Source organism: Elaeis guineensis, chromosome 5, assembly GCF_000442705.2.
Source record: "Elaeis guineensis isolate ETL-2024a chromosome 5, EG11, whole genome shotgun sequence".
In the NCBI taxonomy this organism is placed as follows: domain Eukaryota; kingdom Viridiplantae; phylum Streptophyta; class Magnoliopsida; order Arecales; family Arecaceae; genus Elaeis; species Elaeis guineensis.
The window spans coordinates 88,144,897-88,152,229 of NC_025997.2; positions in this window are offsets into that span (position 1 = coordinate 88,144,897).

The window sequence follows — 7,333 nt, forward strand, 5'->3', positions numbered from 1 at the left end:
TTCATCAAATAAATTTTAGTAATTAATTTTATCTCAGATTTTAAACAATAGGCTTTGGCCTTCACTAAAAGGTCTGGTTAGGTTTAACTATTAACATGATCATACTCAAAAATTTAACTAACAAATGATCAAGTCCGACTTTGATCGATCATCTTGAACATCCATAAGAGAGACTCGACTGAGTCATCATATTATGAATGATAATTTCAATAGCAGATGAGCACCAGGCCTTTGGACTGTCCAATGATCATCCAACTAATCGATCCATTATCACCTAACTTAATGGAAGGCTATGATGTAGTCATCCCTATAATAAGCTTATTTTATAGACCTAATAATTTAGGTTAACTTATAAAAGAGAAAAAATTGAATTTGACCAGCTAATCATAATCATCTCACTGACTTCACCAAATCAGATCAAAGAAGATAAGATTAAATTCAACCTGATCATGGCACCTAAATCAGTCACACTGATCAACCTATGCAGCATGGGTTTAGCATGAATCAATGAGCAATTGAATTAAAAGCTGATTCACCATATTGACCAGGTAAGTGAGATCAGTGGGAGGGATATACCGTTAACTCTCCATACACTCAATCTATGTGAGTGCTCCCAATTAATGACCACTGATCAAGACTGTCAAACTTATCTTAGATACCAATTGATTTATCAGATTCAATTTGATTTGCCTAAAAACTCAGGCTCGTCCACTGAGCCATAATAGAGATCCATCTTGATCTAATCAAAGACATAGACATTGACCAACTACAACTATTGTAATGATTTTAGAGAAATCCTGATTTAATCTAATTCAACTTTTGATTAGATTTGATTAATTTTTTTAATTGGTCCATGTTCTATTTGATTCTAACCTTAGATCTAACCTAATTAAGATAACTTGATCAAGCTAACCCATGTGACCCCTATATTTTTGAAAGTGACATTAGATTTTTAATTCATAATTCTATATTCAATTAGTTTCATACTTAATTCTCAATTAAGTCTCAAATTAACATGGGTTAAGGTTAAATATTGAAATAATTTCAGTTTTATAAAATTTTTATCTCGAAAACTGAGTCAGCTCAGTCTCAGATTGAGTCGGCTAACTACAGTGGGTTGACCAAGTCTGATACTTGGTTGGCTAATTGTAGGTGAACAATAACTGTTACTGTTCGATCTGTGGCAACTGGTTCGGCTCAATCAAAACTAAGCCAACTATACTAGGGGAATGAATCGATCAAGTTCAACACTAGATCGGCTCAGTTCATGTGCCAGCCGAATTACAGAGTGTTAGATCTAAAAAATTTTACTTAATCTAAAATAAAATCAATCATAAATAAATTTTAGATCATATCTAAATATTTTATGATTTTAAATTTTATTTTTTATGATTAAAATAATTTTAATCCCTTAGATTAGATAGCTTTTATTTTTTTTTCAAATTATATCGCATACAACAAATCCTAGGATTTCAAAATCTAAAGTTTTGTAGAAAAATAAGTTTTGAACCTTTTGTATTTCATTTTCATAAACAAACAGCACCCCTACATGCCATAAGAGATCCCTATGGAATGGAAAGAGAGGGTCATAAAATCTTACTTTCTTCTATGATCGGACGGCCATGAATGTTCAATCCAATTACTTGGCTGTTACGCATATAATCTAAATATATCACATATGTAAAATTTAGATCTAATCTAAATCATACTAGATCTCATCATAATCAGATCATGCTACATTCAAAATCAAATTTTTAATGCTACATGCATACATATACATGTTACTATAGAACCTGGCTCTGATACCACTGGTGGAAAATCGGCAGGTGCATAGCATATATTTTAAAATTTTTATACAATAAAAAATTAGATTAAATAATTTAATCTATACTACATGCTTAAGATCTAATCTTAATGCCTACCCTAGGAACTATAACATGCTATGATGCATGTATATGATTTGAAAAATAAAATTTTGCATGCATGATCACATCAGAATAAGCATCTATAGATCATATCTACACTATGCATCCTATGTATATCTAATACGAGTTTAGAACTCGATACCTTAGCATGGATAGTAAATCTTTATGTTTGAAAATCATGGACTTGAGGATTGCTTACAGCCGCACAAGATATCCAACCTCTATAGATGATCCACTCGAAGTCCTATGCTGATCCATCATCCTGGAAGTGCTAGCTCACGAAACAACCTCTAAATGACTGATATATCTTCTATCTTCAGATGTCCTGGACTCTTCTGGATCTAAAGAAAAAACTTATGGAGGATTTGGCGTTGGAATAGAGGGAGGAGAACTCACTTCTCTTTGATTTTACCTCACCCCAAAAACTCTAGAATAGATTTCTAGGATGCTCACCCAAGAGGAGTAGAAACCCCTCATGCTCCCATGCCAACCAGAAGCTCCCCACCCCAAGATCTCATGCCCAAAAATCCTAGCTCTCGTAGATCTCTCAACAGTCTCAATAATTTGATTTTGTCCCTCAAAAATTAGGGGTTTATATAGATGTGGCATGGAGGTGTTTAGATGAGAATAGATTTGTCATCTATACTTGAATTCAAATCAGATTTGAATTTAATTAGATCAACCAATTGATCCAAACTCTTGATCCCTATCCAGAGTAGGCGATAAGGGAGTGTGGGTGTGGAGTTCCATCACACCAATCTAAAATTGGCATTGAGATTAGGGCATGCACAAGGGAAGAGTGGGCGGCAAGGGTGAGGAATCCAAGCTGTTTTAGACTCCTAGGTTTTATCTAATTAGGTCTCCAATCTAATCAAATTAGGTTAAACCAATTAGATCAATCTGAATGCAATCCAATTAGGTCCCAAACATAATTAAATTCTAATCAAATCAGAATTTAATTAAGCCCCAAGTCCTGATCAAATCAGGAACATTTCACCCTAGACAATTAGGCTATCTCATAATCTTAATCGGATCAAATCAAATTAAATCTAATTCATTTAGATTTGATCCAAATTAATTTTACTCAATCAAATTAAGCTAATCAACAATCTAATTGCTAATTAATCCTCCTATAATTGATTATAACTTTTGCATAAGGCTAACCTCAATCAAATAGATGATTAAATCTTAGAACTATTCTAAATTGACGATCAGTCATGTGATCAGGCAGTAACTTCTTATGAGTGTGATCCCGTAGATTCAAACTGTTGCTCCTAGATTGATTTTGATGATTACAAAGCAGATTGAAGGGATACAAACAATTGAAAAAGTCCTTATGCTCTTCAAGGGCAAAATCATAATTTCACTAAAATCCTGATTTGATAGTACCATTTGGTAGAACAAATGATTTGAAATCTATTGGTGAAAATTTCATTGTGTTTGGACTTATATTTTTGAAGTTATGAAGGTTTGAAGTGCATGAGTCGACTCATGAGTCAACTCATGGCACTATGAGCTGAATGGCACGAAAAAATTCCCATGGCACGCTGGATTTTTGGCTTGGCACGACCTGTGAGTCGACTCATGAGTCGACCCACAAGGCATGAGTCGACTCATGAGTCGACCTCTGCTGATTTGAGCCGAAAAATCCAGAAATCAGATCTTCTGGTCTGTTGCAACAGAAGTCGACTCATGAGTCGACTCCTGAAGCATGAGTCGACTCATGAGTCGACCCCTGCGACGGGAAATATCAGCAACGGCTATTTTTTTGCCCGTTTTAATTATCATTTATGCTTCCTAAAAATCCTCTAACGGCTCTTTATCTGCCTAAATTGTTTTCTCTTGCTACTAATGCCATAAAATGCTTAAAATGGTGAAAGAAAATTGCAGATTAAATAGCAGATCAAATTGCAAAGAAAAAGGGGTGGAAATCGGGAGATCAAACGTGAGATCAAAAGAGAAGAGAGGATCCTAAATCTGAGATCAACGAAATATTCAAGAAGAAGAGAGAGGATCCACAATATACCAGAGAGATTGTGAAAGAGAAAAGGAAGATCTTTCAAGGAGAGAATTCTTCACGCCTATCGTTTCAACCTTGATCTAGAGATCGTTCAAAGCTTTCAAGAGATCTTCAATCAACAATCAACCTCTTCTCAAGCGTTCAACCGTTCATTCATCTTGAGAAATTCTGAAAAAGGGGTTCTTCATTTGAGTAAAGCTTTTATTGTTATATTTGCTCATTTAAGGAGCTGTTATTGTATTCATCTGTGCTCTAAATATTCTTACTCTTTGTGAGTTTTTGCTCTTGTTTTTGGAGGATTTCCAAAACAAGGAAAGGTTGATCCGAACCTGAAATCGGAGTGTTTTGGGTTTGCTTGTACCCGGGAAACAAGTGATCTAGCTTGGGATAGCTAGGGTCGGAGTTTCCGACGTCTTGTATTCTAGCTTGGGATAGCTAGTGTCGGAGTTTCCGACGTTTTGTATTCGGGTTGAATACAAAGGATAGTGGATTGAAATTCCCAAGTGGGATATTGGGGAGTGGATGTAGGTGCAAGGTTAGCACCGAACCACTATAAATCCTTGTGTTTGTGGTGTGCTTTATCGCTTTATCTTATTTCTTTATTATATCCTTGCAATACTGCTTTAGTTAATTAATATTGATTTAAAGCCATTGTTTTGTTCTTCATAAGTTATCTGTTAGGCTTAAAATTTTTAGAAACCCAATTCACCCCCCCTCTTGGGTTGCATAGCTGGGCAACAAGTGGTATCAGAGCCAGTGCTCTAGCCCTTCTTTGATCTAACAATCAAAGAGCCAAAGATCTATGGCAACCCATGTTGGAACTTCTCTAGCTGAGGGGCAATCAACAAACCGACCTCCACTTTTCAATGGGTCTAATTACACCTATTGGAAAGCTCGGATGAAGATTTTCATACAAGCACTCGACTATGATATGTGGAGTATCATAGTGAATGGTCCTCACACACCCACCAAGATTATAGATGGTGAGGAGTCAACCAAACCCGAGAAAGAATGGGATGAGGTTGACAAGAAATTGGCACAATTAAATGCCAAAGCTATGAATGTTCTTTATTGTGCACTAGATGCTAGTGAATTTAATCGTATTTCTACTTGTGCATCTGCTAAAGAAATATGGAATAGGTTAGAAGTCACCCATGAGGGAACAAATCAAGTAAAAGAGTCTAAAATAAACATGCTTGTACATAAATATGAATTGTTCAAAATAGAGCATGATGAGTCTATAACTGCTATGTTTACTCGTTTTACTGATATAATCAATGGTTTAAAGAGTCTTGGCAAATCTTATACTAACAGTGAACTTGTAAGGAAGATTCTCAGGTCACTGCCAAGAACTTGGGAAGCCAAGGTGACTGCCATCCAAGAAGCAAAGGACTTGAACACTCTACCTCTAGAAGAGTTTCTTGGATCCTTGATGACTCATGAACTTAGCATGATGCAACATCAAGAGGATGAAATCAAAAAGAAAAGAACCATTGCCCTCAAATCCACAACTTCACCTGATTATGAAACAGATGACTCTGAAGATGAAGATCAGGATGAGGAGATGGCTCTCATCACCCGGAAATTCAAGAAGTTTCTAAGAAAAAGGAAATAGGGGATGAGAAAGAAATTTACAAAAGGGGATCAAAGCATAGAAAAGGAGAAAGATCAAACCCCTATATGCTACGAGTGTAAGAAGCCAGGACATTTCAGATCCGAATGTCCTCAATTGAAGAAAGGTCCAAAGAAATTCAAAAAGAAGGCAATGATGGCGACCTGGAGTGCGAGTGATGACTCAAGCTCCGACGAGGAAACCTCAACCGAACAAGCCAATCTGTGCCTGATGGCACATGAAAATGAGGTAACTTCTGAATCCACTAGTGAATTTACTTTTGAAGAATTGCATGAAGCTTTCTATGATTCAATTGATGAATTAAAGAAACTAGGGAAGAAAAACAAAGAGCTGAAATTGAAAAATCAGTCCTTAGTGAAACAAGCTGAAATTCTTTCAATTGAAAAATTCACATTGATTCAAGAAAATCAAAACTTTAAGGATGAAATTAACAGGCTGAAATCTATAGTAGATAAGTTCACCTTAAGTTCAAACAAGCTAAATATGATCCTTGATAATCAGAAAGCTATATATGATAAGGCTGGACTTGGTTATAAACCCCTGAAGAAACAAAAATTTTTGAAGGATATTTATGTAAATTATTCAAGCAAAAAGCCTACAAATATTACTTGTTTTAAATGTGGAAGAATAGGACATAAATCATACACATGTCTTATTAACAAATATGCAAACACAAAGAAAATATGGGTTCCAAAAGGAACCATTCTGACTAACCTGAAAGGACCCAAGAAAGCTTGGGTACCTAAGACAGAAACTTGATCTGTGCTTGCAGGTGTGTCTAGCATCCCAAGAAGGAAACAGGAAATGGTATCTTGACAGCGGATGCTCGAGACACATGACTGGTGATGAATCACAATTCATCATGCTTGATGCTAAGGATGGAGGGATGGTCACCTTTGGAGATAATGGCAAAGGAAAGATCATCGGGATAGGTAACATTGGTATCACTCCCTCCAAATACATTGAGAATGTTTTACTTGTTAAAGGTTTAAAGCATAACTTACTTAGCATTAGTCAATTCTGTGATAAAGGGTATAAAGTAAGTTTTGAATCATCTGTATGCATTGTGACGAGTCCTATTAACGATGGCATTAAATTTATAGGACATAGGCATGGCAATGTTTATATGGTAGACTTGAATGATTTAACTAAATTAGACATGCAATGCCTAGTTTCCTTAAATGCTAAAATAAATGAGACTAGTTGGCTGTGGCATCGTAGACTTGCACATATTAGCATGCATTCTCTTTCAAAATTAATCAAAAAGGATTTAGTTCTCGGTTTGCCAAAATTGAATTTTGAAAAGGATAGAATTTGTGATGCATGCCAATTAGGTAAACAAACTAGAGTATCATTTAAATCCAAAAACACTATTTCAACTTCTAGACCTTTAGAGCTCTTGCATATGGATTTATTTGGACCAACTAAAACCACTAGTCTAGGAGGAAAACGATATGGATTTATATTAATTGATGATTACTCTCGTTTTACTTGGATTTTCTTTTTAGCTCACAAAAATGAAACTTTTCAAATTTTCACGAAATTTCATCGAAAAGTCACTAATGAAAAAGGGTTTTCAATTCAAAATATTAGAAGTGATCATGGAACAGAATTTGAAAATCATGACTTTGAAAATTTTTGTGATGAAAATGGAATTGACCACAACTTCTCTGCTCCTAGGACACCCCAACAGAATGGGGTAGTTGAAAGGAAAAATAGAACCTTAGAAGAAATGGCCCGTACCATGCTCTGTGA